This window comes from Orcinus orca, chromosome 5, assembly GCF_937001465.1.
Source record: "Orcinus orca chromosome 5, mOrcOrc1.1, whole genome shotgun sequence".
NCBI lineage: Eukaryota > Metazoa > Chordata > Mammalia > Artiodactyla > Delphinidae > Orcinus > Orcinus orca.
Window position 1 is genome coordinate 81,216,219 of NC_064563.1, and position 15,666 is coordinate 81,231,884.

Here is a 15,666-nt window from a genome sequence, read left to right on the forward strand (position 1 = left end):
GCCTATTACAGACTCAGTGCCCAAGGTTTTTATTTGGGGCTGATCATGCAGGCAGCCTCTACCTACCACATACCAAAATTCCCGACTCCTTAAAGGAAAGCAGGTATTCAGCACAAATCCCGCTGTCTGTACAGACAGGCACTCTGTGAGCCACTCTTTTTATCAGTTAAGGAATTGGGAGACCCCTCCCCAAATCAAAGATCAGACGCCAACCAGGATCAACCTTACAAGCAGGCCTTTCTAAGGATAACTGTGTTAATTAACTCTTTCTGCATAAGCATGTTCCTGTCAAATCAATTGGATTAAACCACATTCTTCAAAGCAGTAACTTGAAATATAATGTGGTCACCTGGAATTACAAGCTTTTTATAACTAAATAAGCCATAGGGTACAGGAAAAGTGACTTTTAACAATGCACTATCCAAATCTGTTTTTATTAAATCCTGTGTCTTTACTAATTTTACTTTAAAAATTTTCCTCAAGTCCAGTGAGCAGTGGTCAAATCCAAACTCAGCCAAAAAGAGAGTCATAAAAATGCAGTTCACAGCCAGAAACTAAAATATTCAATTCACAGACTTGAGTTGACACAACTTTGCCCACAATTTGGCCACATAGCCAGAAATTTCAGAATAATTCAGAGGTTCATAAAAATCATTCCCCAAACTCCAGGGAGACTATGTCATGTTCTTGAGTCTCCTCTCTTATAGCTCAGTCAGTTCCACTTGAAACTCATTGCTCTGGTGGGAACCCTGAGGTTTGAAGTCCAAAGTCACTCAGAAACAGAATGGATGATCCATACTCAGCCACAGTTCTAATCTTTTTTTTTTTTTTTTTTTTTTTTTTGCGGTACGCGGGCCTCTCACTGCTGTGGCCTCTCCCGCTGCGGAGCACAGGCTCCGGACGCGCAGCCTCAGCGGCCATGGCTCACGGGCCCAGCCGCTCCGCGGCATGTGGGATCTTCCCGGACCAGAGCACGAACCCATGTCCCCCGCATTGGCAGGAGGACCCTCAACCACTGCGCCACCAGGGAAGCCTTGATGGGCCATTTTAATGCTCAAGCACCCCTTGGGGTCAACTGAGCCTGTCTTCAGGCCCGCATTGCAGCTTGACCTCTTTGCCCAATCCAGCTTTCTTCTACAGGTGCTGACCCCAAGGGCATTCCTTAGTAAACATCCTGTATGTTACATTTTATGTCAGCAGCTGACCCCTGGAGAAGCCAGCTCATAAAGTAATTGGGTAGGACATTTTAAAGCATCTTTTCATTCCATTGAATGAAGGCAGATCAGCAACTGGGACCAAGGGCCATCCGCTCAATCCATGTGTCTTTCCCAGCCCAACCAGAGCACCTTCTGAAGAAATCAGCAGTGTCCTTCCTCCTCGCAGTCTCAAATTCAAGGCATTTGGATGTTATATTATCTTCGGTCTGAAAGTACAATCTTGTGAGTTAGTCTACATACAAGAAGGTGCATATCTTACAACCCTTACATTCTAGAGGTCTTTGTTCTGTGGAAGAGGTTTGGTAATTTTTTCTGTTTCCATAGGCCAGTCTTATGCCTGAATTAAAAGAAATAAAATATCTATCCTACATATCAACTTCTTCCCTAATTGCCGTAATCTGTCAGTGAAATCAAGACATGAACGTAAAGAAATTTCAGTATAAATTACTCTCTTTCTATATCCAGCAGTGAACCTAACTTTTAAAAATTCTTGGCACACAGCAGGAGCTGAGTACATTATTCCAGTTATCTTTTGCTGTTTAACAACCCTCCCCCAAATATAGTGATATAAAACAATGACAATCACTTGTTACTATTATCTCTCCAGATTCTGGGCTCACATAGGCAATCTCCCTCAAGTTCTCTCGTGTGCCTGTGGTCAATCTATGCGTGAGGCTTGAGTCGTCTCAAAGGCTGTTTTAGCCTGACACGTGTCTGTTGCCAAGACTGGGACAACTCAGACAGCTGGGGGCTGGAGCAGCTGGGGCTCCTCTGGCACCACCATCAATATGTGGGCTCATCACGTGGCCTCTCCAGCATGGCAGCTTCAGGGTAGCTGGACTTCTAACACGGCAGCTCAGCTCCTAAGGCGTGTTGAGAGGGACAGGGAGGGAAAGAGAAAGAGAGAAGAGAGAGACCAATGCTGTATCACTGTTTATGACTTAGCCCTCAAAAGTTACGCAGTGTCACTTCTCAGCATTCTGTTCATTAGAAGTGAGTCACTAAGGCCAGCTCAAATTCAAGGAGAGAGAAATAGACTCCACTTCCTCACAGGAGGAGTATTTATAAGAATTTGATGACTTTTTTTTTTTTTTTTTTTTGCTGTACGCGGGCCTCTCACTGTTGTGGCCTCTCCCGTTGTGGAGCACAGGCTCCGGACGCGCAGGCTCAGCGGCCATGGCCCACAGGCCCAGCCGCTCCACAGCATGTGGGATCCTCCCGGACCGGGGCACGAACCCGTGTCCCCTGCATCAGCAGGCAGACTCTCAACCACTGCGCCACCAGGGAAGCCCTGCTGACATGTTTTAAAGCTACTGCATATGCCAAACCTTCTCCTTTTGAGCAGAAAAGCAGTTGAGCCTCCTTTGTTTCTTTCTTAGCTGGTGTTGCATTCTGACCACGTGATCCTGTTTCTGTGTACATTCCAGAAAACTTACAAGAAAAATGACAAGAGCCAACATTTATTTAGAGCTTATTTTGTGCTGGTAATCTAAGTTCCCAAGTTCTCGATCCTGTTTTGAATTATCCTTCACTTAGTATCCAAATAAAATATCTCAAGTCCCCATCCACTGCACTGCGGGACAGTCCCTCCCCAGTATAGCTCTTTTCAGTGGACTACATTTTCCAGAGAAAGTCCACATTGAAATCTACTTCTTGGTTCCTGTTTCCACACTGCTCCTGTGCTAGAGACACCATCCCCTCTTTTTCCCCCAAATCATCACTAGCACGTTCACTGAAGGTTTGGACTAATTACATCTTAGTGCAGGAATCAACTTCCAGGTCAACGTCACTCATAAATATTTCCAGGAATTCATCAGCCATTTCCTACCTAACCATCTCCTCGCTCAGTGTTAACATGGAGAGGTCCTCTCCCACTCTCTAGATCAGCAGTTAAATGTTGGTAGCCACCCAACTGAAGCCTGCCCCAAGACCTGCTTTCGAAATTTGCATTAGATGATAACATTGTAACAGTGTGAGTTTCCATTAAACCTCAGATTTCCAGCTTCTCTCGGGAAAAGGCAGGACAGGTTACCAACGTTCGGTTTACCTCCTCGCATGTCAGCAATCAAGTAAGTGTAGCCAGTATCATCCGATCCCTGGCTTCTGTTCATTGAAAGTTCCTTTGGCCCACTTCATTCATTACAGTAACCTCCAGCTCCTCTAGACATCTGGGTTTGCAACCCCTTGCCCTAAGATCCACTTCCTCCTCCACCCCTTCCCCATGTTCCCAGGCCCCTATCGCTCCTCTTTAGAACCCACACAAACCCAAAATTCCACTCACTTTATGATACTAAATAACTCAGCTTTTTCATTATCTTGCTCATACACCTGGTCAATTAGACCAGGGGTCAACAAGCTTTTTCTATTAAGAGCCAGATAGTAAATATTTCAGGCTTTGCAGGCCATATGGTCTCTGCTACAACCATACAGTTCTTCTGTCATGGACCAAAAGCAACTGTTGGGGAAATATTAAAAAACGTATCTTCTGCCAACCCAGAAGACCTCTCCACAAAGTAGAAGAGAAAGAAAATAGTTTTATTATTGATTAAGTATTAAACCAGAGTGTGGTACTCATCACAGGCAATCCACTAAAGGAATTTAGAAGACAGACAGAAATCTCACCTTTATATATAGCCAGGCAGATACAGCCCGTTAACACGCATGGCCTCAAGAAAAATAACTAGTCCTCAAGTGAGAGGCCCTGACAACACCATTTGTTACACACAATTCATCCTAAATTCACCTGGTAATTGGGGTGTCCATCTGTGTTAGCTAATTGCCTTTATCCAAAAGAATAATACAACTTCTCACATCTCTATGACCGGTAGGTAGTTACAACTTGGAGCCAGTTGCTGGTGAAGTTAGGCTCCTACCCTCCCAGGGAAATTGGGAGATGGAGTTTCACATTCCTTGATGACTGCATTTCAAAGAGATGGTTCCCATATCTTTGAGAAAACACTCTTAGGTTGTAAAACTGACCAGAGGCCTTTTTTAGCTTTCAAAAGTTTTATGTACATCTCAAAGGGACAGAGAAAGCATTAACAATTGCAAGTTTTCTAAAGCTGAAATGGAAAGTGGAGGGGAGATTTCTTCCCTTTTCAACACCTGAGCAAGTTAATTTTTAAATTCATCTTTGATCTTATGCAGCCATAGAATGTATGTAAACAAAGGAGTATGGCTGTGTTTCAATGAAACTACTGTGGACACAGAAACTTGAATTTCATTTAATTTTCACATGCCATGAAATATTATTCCTCTTTTGATTTTTTTTTCTGAAACCATTTAACAATGTAAATACCACTCTTGGCTTGCAAGCCGTGGGGTGGATTTGTTCTGCGGACCATAGTTTACCAACCCCTGACCTAGACTCTGACAGTGATGGGGATTCCACATAAGGTGCTTTCCTAAAAACAGTGAACCACGGATTTTGCCACTGCCTTGGAAGCCAGTAGTCAGCTGCTGTCAGTTTTTTGTTTTAATTAGTATTTCTACTAGACTGTACACATTTAGTCCCTGTATTAATTTCCTAGGGCCGCTGTAACAAAGTATCACAAACTGGGTAGCTTAAAAGGAAAGAAATTTATTCTCTCACAGTTCTAGAGCCAGAAGTCTGAAATCAGGGTGTCAGCAGGGTTGGTTCCTACTGTAGGCTCTGAGGAAGAAGGCTTTTCATGACTCTCCCCTAGCTTCTCATGGTTGCCCTCAGTCCTTGGCATTCTCTGGCTGGCAGCCTCACCACTCCATTCTCTGGCTCCATTGTCACGTAGTGCCTTCCTGGCATCTGCCTGTGTCCAAACGCCCATCTTCTTGTAAGGACACTAGTCATCAGATTAGGCTTCACCCTGATGCAGTATGAGCTCCTTTCAGCTTGATTACCTCTGAAAAGACCCTGTTTCCAAATGTTACAATTATGGGGTTGGGGTTAGGACTTCAACATACCTTTTGGGGACAAAATTCTACCCACTGCCATCCCACTTCTCAGATTACTTTGTGGCATGTGGCTAAGACCTAAGAGTTCCTTTCTGCTCATTTACTAGGAAACATTCCTTTTTTGCTAACAGTCTTAGTTGAACTAAAGGGCTGCAGAATATGCCACCCCAAAATATGACTGTAGGAGTTCAAGGTGTGCCACCCCTAAAACATCCTGCTTTGGTATCTTGATTATTTTGAGCTGTAGGCACATATAAAACAGCGAATGCAGAGAGGCTTTCTCTGATTCCCCTTATCTGCCTAAAGACAGATCCTCCAAAAGGAACTCGGTTGTCATAAGTCCACCCACACCCAACCCCACACCCCCCAGAAGTTTCATCAGCCAGGGGTGATCAACTCTTTTTGCAGGAGAGGGTACTGGAAGTTAACACCTCACCTAGACACACTTTGTCACAAACTATGATACCATTCATCTATCCTTCTAAGGGCCCTTCATTTTTCCTAAAATTCATTTACTCTCACCTAAGAGATCTACATCCCCCTCCTCTTTCCCTATTAAGATGGTATTTAAGTCTGGATTCTAAACCACCTCGGGTAGTTATTCATTCTCTCTGGGTATCTCCCACATATACATGAGGTATACATGCAATAAACTTCTGTTTGTCTGTCTGTTGTTAATCTGTCTTTTATTACATGGGTCTCAGCCAAGAACTCAGAAGGGTAGAAGGAAAGTTATTTCTCTTCCCCTGGACTAGGGTGAGCCACTCGATCATCATTTACCTATGACCTTTAGCTGCAGTAAAGTTCACATAACCAAACGGAAACAACACCATCTTTCCATCTATCCGATCAAGAAGGCAGCAAATAACTGTATTTCTGTAAGTCAGTTCAATGTCCTGCAAAGAAAATCTTGCTCTCATTAGAGCAATATTAAATTCTTCTGAAATGTAATTTTAGCAACTTTACAGAATAATTCACTCCAAGTCTGTTGATCTTAACCCGACTAGAAACATCCCCTCTATCTGTCCTTTTGCCTCCTTTACCTCTACATATTCATTGTTCTTTTACCATTATAATGGGTGTGTATACACAATTTGGTATTCTTCCTCTTATGTAATGTGATTTAACCAAATGTTTTCTATTTCCTGCATCATATTTATATTTTTAGTATATCACTAGAGTATATCATTTTGATATATCACAGTTAGCTTCTATATTTTGGCGTTGTTAGGATCTTAGCTTTCTTTCAGTGTTTCAATATCATAAAATAAACATTGTTTATGTAGACTTTTGGTTTTTATTAAACATTATTTCCTCAGGATAAATTCTATTACTTAGTGGGGGGTTAGGCATATTTATGATTCCTTCAATAAAGTACCATTTTGCCCTTCAGAAAGACTGGCTCCATTTGCATTGCTATCATTAATGCATGATATCTACTTTCCTCAAGATTTGCAGGCTTTGGGTTTTATCACTTTTCAAAAGTTTTTCTAATTGCATTTTTAGGTACAAAATGAAACTTCCCAGTAGGTGAAGTATTACCAACAAGGTTGACTGAATATTTTAAAAATCATGATTTAAGATCATGTTTCTCTTGTGGGACTATCTTTTAATCATTTGTTTAAGGGACAGTTGGTATTTTTGCCCATTTATATGAGCTCTTTCTACTTTTCAGTTATTGAACTTTTGTGTTTACGTGCAATTTCTCCATTCTTCTGAATTTTTAAAATCTTAGCTTTACTGATGTACTTTCCATCAAAGCTAAAACTATCTAAGTAATGAACCTGTCCAACTTTTTTCATTTCTATTCCATCAAAAGTCAAAAAGTGATTTCCTCTAGTGCTAGTCTGTTCACATACATGAGAGTGTATTTGTTTTGATTTTTAAGCATTTAACTTTCAATCCATCTGGAATTTTTTGGAGAGTATGGTGGAGGGTGTGGGTCTTTTTAATATTCTCCTTATTGATATTCTTATATACCAAGGGTCTCAAATTGGTTACCAACAGATTTCAACGTCTCCTTTCTCGACCCCTGGCCATCTTGGCGGCTGCTCTTGGTTGGGGGTGTCCCGCACCCGAGGCAGGGAGATGGTGGCTGCAAAGAAGAAGAAAAAGTCACTGGAGTCAATCAACTCTGGGCTCCAACTCGTTATGAAAAGTGGAAAGTATGTGCTGGGGTACAAGCTGACTTTGAAAATGATCAGACAAGGCAAAGCGAAACTGGTCATCCTCGCCAACTGCCCAGCCTTGAAGAAATCTGAAATAGAGTATTATGCCATGTTGGCCAAAACTGGGGTTCATCACTACAGTGGCAATAATATTGAATTGAATTGAATATTGAATTGAATATTGAATATTGAATTTCCACACACTGTGGAAAATACTACAGAGGATACACAATGGCTATCATTGATCCAGGTGATTCTGATATTATTAAAAGCATGCCCGCACAGACTCGTGAAAGGTAAATCATGCACAATTTTTCTTTAATAAAAATGGCCAGAGCTTGTTTTTAAACAAACAAACAAACAAAAGATTTTAATGTCTGCTAGGAAAAGTTCTTCTCATGACTCCTTTTGAACCTAGAATACTCTGATGTTCTTGCCCATTTATTTTTCCACATAAAATAAAAATTACGTGAATTCTATGAAGCATTTTATTTCTAATCAGTGGCTGGTCACCTGAATCCAATAATGTCATGTCCTGTTCTGAGTTGAGGCTGAGTTGCAGCCCTGGTAAGGCTCAGTCTACCTCAGTTTTACTCCTGTCTCTTCAGGATTTTTGGCAGAAATCCCCCTGATGAGTCCAGAATTCTAATCCTTGTACAAGATTTTGGAAGGCTCTGTTCTGCTTGCAGAAGTTTTCTGCTTCTGTTTTTAGAACTCTAGACTCATGCATCCCCAGAATTTAACAGATGATCTGAAGGGACCTCCCAAATCTCCTGCCATAGCTCTGCTGATCTGTCTCCCAGCTCTGCTGATCTGGTCTTCCCTGGGTGCGAGCCCTGGGATCATCAGCCTCGGGCCCACGCCCAGAATCAGCAACTAACACCTGGGTGAAGTGGCTGCAGAAGTCAGCCCTCCCTCTCCAAGATTCTCCCTTTCTGGAGTCTCAGCCCCTCCGGTTCTCTCTCGTTGACTCAGCAGCTCTCCTCTGCCTGAAAATAGATGATTTCTCTATTTTGTGTCAATTTTCTGGCTGTTTTAGGTATGAGGGCTGGTCTGTCACAGTCTAATCCAACTCAGTTAGAAATAAGTTCATTTCATCTTAAACATTTTCATTGTATCTTCTTATATTTTAAAACCAAAAAAGTTTCTAATTGAGATATATATTAAAAAAAAAACCCACCATGCCACTTCACACCTACCAGGATAACTAAATCAAAAAAGGCAGACAATAATAAGTGTTATCTAGGATGTGGAGAAAGTGCAACACTCATACGTTGCTGATGAGATATTAAATGATACAACCACTTAGTAAAACAGTTTTGCAGTCCCTCAGAAAGTTAGAGTTTACTACATGATCCACAAATTTCACTCCCAAGTAGGTACATATTCAAGAGTGAAACATATGTCCACACAAAAGCTTGTACACGTATGCTATAGACAAACTCTTTGTGTCCCTCCAAAATTCATAAAGCCCTAATCTTCAATGTGATGGTATTTGAAGTTGGGGTCAGATGGGAGGTAATTAGGTTTAGATGACATAATGAGGATAGAGCCCCCGATGGGATTAGTGCCCTTATGTGAAGATGAAGAGAACAGATCTCTCTGTCTCTCTCTTTCTCTCTCTCCACTATGTGAGGAAATAGCAAGAAGGGGTCATCTACAAATCAGGGAAAGGGCTCTCATGAAGAACCCAATCATGCTGGCATCCTGACCTCAGATTTCCAGCCTCCAGAACTGTAAGAAATTAATGTTTGTTTTTTCAACCACTCAGTCCATGGTATTTGTCATAGCAGCCCAAGCTGACTGAGACAACAAATATTCATAGAAGCTTTATTCACAACAGTCAAAAATTAAACAATCCATCATCTCCAAAATATACAAATAGCTCATGCAGCTTATATCAAAAAAACAAACAACCCAATCAAAAAATGGGTGGAAGATCTAAATAGATATTTCTCCAAAGAAGATAGATGGCCAAGAGGCACATGAAAAGATGCTCAACATCACTAATTATTAGAGAAATGCAAATCAAAACTACAATGAGGTATCACCTCACACCGGTGAGAATGGCCATCATCAAAAAAAATCTACAAACAATAAATGCTGGAGAGGGTGTGGAGAAAAGGGAACCCTCTTGCACTGTTGGTGGGAATGTAAATTGATACAGCCACTATGGAGAACAGTATGGAGGTTCCTTAAAAAACTAAAAATAGAATTACCATATGACCCAGCAATCCCACTACTGGGCATATACCCAGAGAAAACCATAATTCAAAAAGACACATGTACCCCAGTGTTCACTGCAGCACTATTTACAATAATAGCCAGGTCATAGAAGCAACCTAAATGCCCATCGACAGACGAATGGGTAAAGATGTGGTACATGTATACAATGGAATATTACTCCACATAAAAAGGAACGAAACTGGGTCATTTGTAGAGACATGGATGGGCCTAGAGAGTGTCATACAGAGTGAAGAAAGTCAGAAAGAGAAAAACAAATATTGTATATTAACTCATATATGTGGAATCTAGAAAAATGGTACAGATGAACCAGTTTACAAGGCAGAAATAGAGACACAGACATAGCGAACAAACGTATGGACACCAAGGGGGGAAAGGGGAGGTGGGATGAACTGGGAGATTGGGATTGACATATATATGTATATATGTATAAAATAGATACATATATGTATAAAATAGATAACTAATGAGAACCTGCTGTATAGCACAGGGAACTCCACTGTACAGTAGAAACTAACACGATATTGTAAAAAAACTATACCCCAACAATTAAAAAAATTAAACAATCCAAATGTCCATCATAAATGAATGGATAAATAAAATGTGGTATATCCATACAATAGAGTATTATTTGGCAATAAAAAGTAACAAAGTTCTGATACATTCTACAACATGAATGAACCTTATTTGATCACTGTGGTTCTACTTATATGACACTCTGAAACTACAGGGACCAAAATCTGACCAGTGTTTGCCAGGGGCTCACCTGGAGTGAAGAGGTTGATTACAAAGGGACTGGTGGGAATCTGGGGGAGTGTTGAAGTTCTTTTATATCTTTTTATCTTGTGGTTGTTACACAATTGTATACACTTCTCAAAAGCCACAGAACTATATACTAAACAGTATGAATCTGCTGTATGTAAATTATACCTTAATTTTTAGAAATACAGGAAAAGTCAATTAGTTAAATAATTAGTTAAAAGATATAGCGAATGAGAAAAGCTCATTTACAACAGCAAGAAAAAAGATAAAATATATAGAAACAAACTTAAGAAATTTCTATGTAAAAAAGCATGAACACTCTTTAAAGACACAAAAGTAGATCTGAACAAACGAAATGGTGAGAACACCTCAACACCATCTCAAGATGTCAGCTCTCTGCAATTTAATTTACAAGTTTAATGCAATTCAAATAAAAATCCCAGCGAGCTTTTTTTTTTGACATTGGTCATAAATCAGAAGCCTATCCTAAAGTTCATAAGGAAAGAAAAGTACACAAGAATATGGAGGAGAACATTGAGATGGAAGAGCTCTGTAGGGGGACTAGTCCTGACTTTAATGTATATACAAAGCGTCTCTAAAACGGATGAATAAACAGGTCAATGGAGCAGTCAGTGGAACAGAAGTTCCAGAACAGCCAAACTACACCTAAAACTCTAGTATATGATATATAAAGGTGGTATTTCAAGTTACCGAGGCAGTGATAATCTTTTTAATAAATGCTGTTTGGATTTAAGTATTACCAGAGATAAAAATATGGATACCCATTCAGAAAAAAAGATAAAATTAGATCCATTTCTCAAAACATACACAGGAATATACAGGAAACATACACAGGAAGTTTATTAAGGAATAAACTTCAAATGGATCAGAGATCTAAATGTAAGAAATAAAGCATTATGAATAGAAAAAAAAAGCCTGGGGAGACTATAACCTACATGTGATGTAGGGGAAAGCTTTTAAAATGTGACTAAAAGTCCAGATGCAATAAAATGAAAGATTGGTAAATTTTACTATATAAAAATAAAAAACGTTTGCCTGGCAAAAAAAAAAAGCCACAATAAGCAAACTCAAAAGACAAATGACAAAATGAGAGGAAATATTCATAGGATACATCACAAAAAATGACTAATATCCCTAACTTATAAGGAAAGTTTAAAATTTTGGGGGAAAGAGACCAAAAATGCTATGGAAGAGACTACGCACAACTCTCCTCTCCCAGGACAAGCCAGGGTGGTGAGCACCTACCCCAAGACAGGTGTAGAAGGACCGAGGCCTCTGCACCGATTTGCCCACTGCGAGGCAGAGCGTCGCGCGTGCGCAGGACGCCTGGTGGGACAGCAGGATCTCCCCTTCCTCCCCGCCCCCCTGGAGCCCCTCACTATCCAACCTGAGGAAAAGCGCCAGTAAGAGGACGGGATCCCCGGCTCCTGGCGGAACTCTAGCTCATGGCCTTCAGTCTTTTTGGGCTGAGGAGGTACAACTTGGAGGTCAGTTCTTCAAAGGGTCGGGGGCCCCAGCACCCCAGGACGCTTAGACCAGCAGCGGCGGGGGCGCAGGCTCAGCCCTCCTCAGCTCTGCTCATCTGCCCGCACTGTCGGGCCCTGCCCCACCCAGCAGGCTGTGCCTTGATCTTCTTTTGCTTTCTTTTCTTTTTTTTTTTTTTTTCCCCCCGGTACGCAGGCCTCTCACTGCTGTGGCCTCCCCCGTTGCGGAGCACAGGCTCCGGACGCGCAGGCGCAACGGACATGGCTCACGGGCCCAGCCGCTCCGCGGCATGTGGGATCTTCCCAGACCAGGGCACAAACCCGTGTCCCCTGCATCGGCAGGCGGACTCTCAACCACTGCGCCACCAGGGAAGCCCTCGCTTTCTTTTCTATGAAAATCGCTTATAGCTGTTTTACGATTATGTCACCTTTTTGGGACAGATGTTGCTGTTAGACAAATTCTGGGGTCAAAATCCTGGACTCTATAATTCATTAGTTGTGTAGACTCAGTCAACTGCATCTGTACAATGGGCAGAGCTGTAACTACTTCATGATGTTGTCATGAGGTTTAAATGAGATAATGTCTGTAGAGTGCCTCGCATATTTTATTTTAAAAAATCAATATTAGTTCCCATTTCTGCTGGGCAACCCATTTCTACCCCACCCCACTTTCCCTACACACTCATCCTCAGAAAAATACACTGGATCCTTTACATGCCCCCTAAGACAGGGATAGAATCAGGTGTCCCTCCGGCCTGACATTATTTAATGTCATTCAGCCAACATGTAGTGAAGGCCCTGGCATCGTGTTAAGATTATAAAGATGATTTGGACACGTATTCCTTCTCTCTGGGGTAAGTGTATTAGTAAGGGGAGAGAAAAGCAAAAAGAAAGAATACACATTTACTTGCTGTATCTTGAAAGGTCCTGGCAGGATGTAGATGGTATACTCAAAATGGGTAAGTGGATTTTGATATCACATCTGCATTAATAGAGATATGTATAATATATTAGGAAACCAGAGAAAAGGTGGTTCATAATTTGGAGACAAATTAGAAAGAAAGTTTCTATACTAGTGGCATTTGAGTAAGAACTTGAGAGATGAAGAGGAGATTTGTAAGAGGAGAATGAGGTGCTAGGCCATGAGAGGGAGAGAGAGCAAGAGAGAGGGAGAGAGAGCAAGAGAGAGTGAGAGCACACCCTTGTGCGCAGAGCAAAGGCCAGAAGAATAAAAGTATAGACTGTGGTTTGGAAGAGTTGGTAGTCTGGTGTGAGTGGACCATTAGTGGCTTGGCGGGGAGGAAGGGACATGAGGTAAGCAAAGTAGAATGAAAAATACTTGACGGCCATGCTGTGGAGTTTGAACTTTATTTTCTAGGTCAGTGTCCTCAAAATGTGGTTCCCAGACCAGCAGTATCAGCATCATCTGGGACCTTGTTAGGAATGAAGATTTGGGGGCACAACCTCACATCTACTGGGTCAGAAACTCTGGGGGTGGGTCTTAGCAATCTGTGTTTTACTGAGCCCTCCAGGTGATCTGACACAAGATCAGGTTTGAGAAGCACTGCTCTAGACATCAGGGAGTCACTAAAGGCACTTCATCAGAGGACTGATGCAATTGGAGCTGTTTTTTCAAAAGATAGTTTGAGGTGGGAGGAAGAAGGGGGAAGGGGACAGAGTCTTTAGGGGGCATTCCAGTGATTCTGGTGGGGGAACAAGGAAGATGCCAACTGGACAGTGAGCTTTGAAATGTGGGAGAGGCAGGACTGGTGACAATAGATTTGTGGGGTATGGGTGTGGACAAAGAATGTCACCTGCCATTTCAGTGAAGAAAGGATGTTTTGGCTCTGAAGCCATCAAACACTGCAGCTGTCTTCCCCCACACCTGACCCCCACAGTGCACCCCAAGGGGAATTCAGGGTGGAGAAAAAGAGGATACTGGCTCTAGATAGTGAAGATGCATAGTTTTGTGCTTTTCTATGTATATGGCTTATTGAAATTTTCCTTTGATTTGCATCTTAACTTGAAAAGCAGTGGCACAGGGTGGGGTAAGGGGTGAGAACCCAAGGTATTGCATAGCATTTTATCTTAGTTTGTTCTCACCTTCACTGACCTGATGTGCACCTCCCCAACAAATTGTTACCATCTTACTCTTTGCCTAGGGCTCTGTGTTTTAGAGGCTGCAAGTCTCAATTAATAGAAAAGGAAATAGTGCCCAACTCCCATATGGAAATCAAGGCAAAAACAGTACCAAACCAAAAGATAAGTGTAAGGAAGTCCAACAAAAGTTTGGTTTTTCTCCTAATGGCTGCTTTGATGCTATCTGTGATGTTGTGATTTATAATAAGAATATATGTTTGGTCTTCATCCCCATTTCTGGCACTGAGCTCCTAAAACCCTTGAAATTTCCGCAGTGTTGAGAGTGAAAAGTGTTCTTTTGTTATGTTAATGAGGTGACTTTTGGGAAGCACCTAAGGTTGGGGGCTGGTTGCCAGAGAAACCAACCGTGATTAGAGGGTTGGAACTTTCAGTCCAGGGAGAGGAGAGGGACTGGAGATTGAGTCCAATCACCAATGACCAACGACTTAATCAGTCATGTCTATGTTTTTAAGCCTACATAAAAATCCAAAAGGACAGGGTTTGAAGAGCTTCTGGGTTTCAATTCACTTGGAGATTTGGGGAGAGTGGCTGTTGTCCAACTGAAGTTCGTGTGCCAGATGCACAGTGAGGCCAAACAAACTGAAATGTTGGAGTTTGGAATGGAGAAAGGTTTATTGCAGGGCCAAGAAAGGAGAATGGACGGCTCACGCTCAAAAGACCCAAATTCCCTGATGGTTTTTGGGGAAGAGTTTTTATAGGCAAAATTGGGTTGGGGAGAGAGCTGCAGGGTGTGTGACCTCCCTCTGATGGTTTGGTGGGGAGGTAACTGGGTGGTGTTCCTGGAATCTCAATCATCAGCTGTCTGGTTCCACCCAGTCTGAAGTCCACATGCTTGTTTTCAGCCTGAAGTTACCATCCTCCACCTGGGTGGGGACCTTAGTTCCTGTAGAAGAACTCAGAGATGATAAAAGAAATTTTCACATGTTGAGGTAAAGGGAAGTCATTCTGGCTTATGCATGAGTTAACTTGAATTTTATGCTAACTAGAATAGCCAGTTTGTGGCCTATCAAACATACACTGTACATCTGCTTTAATTATTAAAGAAAAGGGTGCATTGACCAGAAGTAAAGAATGTCCATGTTAAAAATAAAGATTAAATGCCTCCCTTCCTGGGATGCCAATGCTGGTACTCCTTTGATGAGGAGAACACCTTCCCAGGTGCGAAGGCCATACTACTTGCTGTGTACGTCCTGATGTTTTTGGGGGTTTTTTTGTTTTTGTTTTTGAAACCTTGAAGGAATGTGTCCCTGGCTTGTTTGATGTTCTTTGTTCTGACAAGACATAAAACTGTGCTGAAAACCATGCTTCTCCAGAGCAGGTCTCAAGAGTTATCTGAGAGGCTGTCTTCTGGGCTATAGCCCTCAGTTTGGCTCAGATAAAACCCTTTTCTATTCCTATTATAAATTGTTTACTGATTATTTTTGTGGACAGAGATATGTATCAGATGGTTACGTATGTCCCTTGAGGAGGAACCAGGAGCCTGCCCATTGCTGCATTATTGCTTCTTGACTGCCTTTCCTTTGTTTCTGCATTCCCTCACTCCTCTAATTAGTAACTGTTTGAATCTGCCCTTTGGAACTCAGGGAAGGTCTAGGAGGCTGAAACCTTTTTCCTACAAACAAGAAATGGGGGACACGGAAATGCTTTCATACCCAGAAGAGCCCCACAGGGTTCTGCTCG

At 41.9% G+C, this 15,666-nt stretch overlaps 1 protein-coding gene across 1 annotated transcript in view; it reads right to left on the minus strand.

Annotated features, from left to right (window-relative positions):
- Window positions 1–15,666, minus strand: part of DTX3L (deltex E3 ubiquitin ligase 3L) — a 171,987-nt gene that overhangs the window by 146,838 nt on the left and 9,483 nt on the right. The window lies entirely within an intron of this gene.